Here is a 3,141-nt window from a genome sequence, read left to right as displayed (position 1 = left end):
TCATTGTTGGTAAAACATTTTATTTATTGTAATGCATATTAAGGAATGCACTTAGAAATGCCTACTTCCAAGCTAAGTCAAAGCATAAGAGAGATTTCTCTCAAAGTTAACCTATGACTATTCTAAGGTTGTTGATAATCATATTTTCCCCTTCTTGATGATAAAATCCTAGCATTATAGATGAATAAAAGATCTAGGATTTATAAGTGTTGTTTATGGATCCATTAATTTTTGGGATGGTCTATTATGAGCTAAGGACAAATGCATGGATGTAAATAAGAAAATAAATCTACATATCCCTTTGATTAGATAATGTACGTTGTTAGTGAAGATTGTAGAATTTAATTATGGTTTTTGTAAGCAATGTGATCTTTTTTGTCAATAAAGTTCCTTGAATCATGAGTTTAATACTAGTTTTTATCCAAGATCAAGTCTATATGCTCGAATAAAGTCTATGGACATTGATTCAAACTCCATGTCTAGTTATAACCCTATGCAATATATATGGTATGCTAATCATGAAGTTGGCCTTTATTTTTCTACTCTTCTTTGATATATGACAAATGGCAATATTGAAAACCAACTTAGAAGGGCTAGCATTGTGTCACATGATGCATTTTCTTAGGTCACCATTGATCTCTTTTAAAGCCTTAGGATGAGAGAGGATGACCAAGAAATAATAGATGATAAATTAATGGAAACAAATGCCTTAAATACTATATTTAGGTGTATAAGAACTATATTTAGGAAGGTACATGGATAAGTGCAATAGATATGCATAGAAGATAATGACTTTCTGGACAAACAATTATGTTTAGGTGTATAAGAACTATATTTAGTTAGGTACATGGATAAGTGTAATAGACATGCATAGAAGATAAATATATCAAGATGTTTGCAAATAAAAATAATTCGAAGTGGGAAAATAAAGAGAGTAAAAATATAAGTTTTAAGGACTTTGGGTGGACAAACAATTATGTTTAGGTGTATAAAAACTATATTTAGGTGGATATGTGCATAAGTGTAATAAACATGCATAGAAGATAAATATATCAAGATGTTTACAAATAAAGATAACTCAATGTAAGAGAAAAGCCTACAATGCAATAGTAAATTGTGACTCTTATTTGAGAGGTCTTGTGTTTGAGTCTACTTGAACTTAATTATTAATAATAATAAATTATAACACATAATATTAATATTTTTGAATGGACAAACAAGAATATTTAGATGTATAATAAGTATATTTACTAGATATGTATACAAGACATATTATATATATATATATATATATATATATATATATATATATATTTGCAAATAAGAATAAGATAAAAGACTAGATATATTAAAGAGAACATAAAGATAAATAAATAAATAAAAACGATGAACCATTTTCATAAGACTCCCATTTTTTTAAAATAAACATGTAATAACAAAAGAATTTCTCACACAAATATATATTTCATAATTGTCACAAAACTGGATGAAATAGAAATTTCACCGTTACAATAAAAACCAGAAGTATATCCTTCATAAGGTAATTTGGACTGTAGACTGTGTTCCGCGGAATAAAATCTGACACTTTGCAAGTGTTTTGTATCGTCGACAGCAGGGTTCGAACCTGCGCGGGCGTAGCCCAACAGATTTCAAGTCTGTCTCCTTAACCACTCGGACATATCGACCTAGGTTGTTTGCTTTAACTAGACGCACAAAATTTAAATATAGCCAAACTTATGATTTTCATATCTCAATTTGATGTATGATGTGTAAAGTTTCCATTCGATATTTGTGGAATCGCCTATTATACTTGCAACGTATCAATGTCAATGTTTGTATTCTAAGAATAAATAAGCCTGCAATATATTTATGTAAGGAACTAATTAATTATTATTGATTAATAAATATAATTACGAACACGAATTAGAGCGATTATGATAATAGAATATATTATATAATTTAAATAATAATAAATACAGATATTTAGCTTTTTATTTAGTGTTGAGATGATTTTACAATATATTTCATTTTCTCTTCTTTTTATAAAAACTATAAAATATGTTTGACAAATACATACAAATTAACTATTATTTCTAATTTTTTAAGCCACTTTTATAAATATTGGATTGTCTAACATATTTTACTAGTAATTCAATGATTTTGTAGCTAAAAATGATAGGTATATGAAGTTTTATTTTCCACAAGAAAGTTGGCATTGATGACAGATAGATAATGTTTTTAGATTTTAACTTTTTATTTCATTTAGAAAGGTTCTATAATTTATAATAGACAGACATATTTATTGATTTATTACTATTAATATATATTTATAAACATAGAAAATAATATATGATTTTTTTTGTCAGTAAAAGGTTATAGCAGAATTTTATTAATATTATAAAATGATGACGTAATTTTTGCTTTGTTCAAAGTGTGGGTATTAGGGGGAAAGAATGGGGGGAAAAACCCCTAGTCTAGCTTGGGAACCAAGGTCATGTATACAATAGGAGGGAACATTTCCTCCAATACAAAAATTTAGAGGGCATACCCTCCATTTACAATGGCCAAAACAGATGGCAAAGGTAGCATACCACCTTTTATAAGTGCCTTTAATTGATGACTTGGAGCTGGCATACCAACCCTTAGAAAAAAGTTTGAACGAGTGGATTGGAGAATAACAGAAAGAGTAACTAGAGAGCACTGGGTGAAAAGTGCCTATTTGATGGCATAACATATCTAGAGCCCTGCAAAATCAAGAAACAAAGCAACCAAATACAACCATGGTGGAGGGGAGGGCTAGAGGATTCCCCTACCCAAAAGTTCTGAAATCATTTGTCAATCCAAATAATAATAGAAGGCTTAGAACAAAATACCAAAAAGGATATTGAACATAATATTGTTGGAGTTAATGTTCCAATAGTAATCAATAATAATTGTTGCACATGTGGCAAACCTTGTTGAGTTGCTGACAACAAAAGTTTAGTTTAGGTGTGAGTCAAAGAGTTCTAGCTTGAATCAAGTTCTTATTGTAAATCTGTTTGAGTTAGGTGTCCATAAGTTTCAGTTACCTATCAAGTTTGTGTGTGTTATCAATCATGAAGTAGTTTGTTGTCAATCTAATTAGCAGTCATTTAGGAATGT

The 3,141-nt window shown here is 29.0% G+C and overlaps 1 non-coding gene across 1 annotated transcript; it reads right to left on the bottom strand.

Annotated features, from left to right (window-relative positions):
• Window positions 1-1,603: 1,603 nt before the first annotated feature.
• TRNAS-UGA (transfer RNA serine (anticodon UGA)) lies at window positions 1,604-1,685 on the bottom strand. The gene has a single exon. It is a non-coding gene; the product is annotated as a tRNA-Ser (tRNA).
• Between the last annotated feature and the right edge of the window lie 1,456 nt (window positions 1,686-3,141).

This window comes from Cupressus sempervirens, chromosome 3 (assembly GCF_028749045.1).
Source record: "Cupressus sempervirens isolate cs-2001-9-10 chromosome 3, ASM2874904v1, whole genome shotgun sequence".
Classification (NCBI taxonomy): Eukaryota; Viridiplantae; Streptophyta; class Pinopsida; order Cupressales; family Cupressaceae; genus Cupressus; species Cupressus sempervirens.
This window is presented reverse-complemented; position numbering and strand designations above follow the sequence as displayed.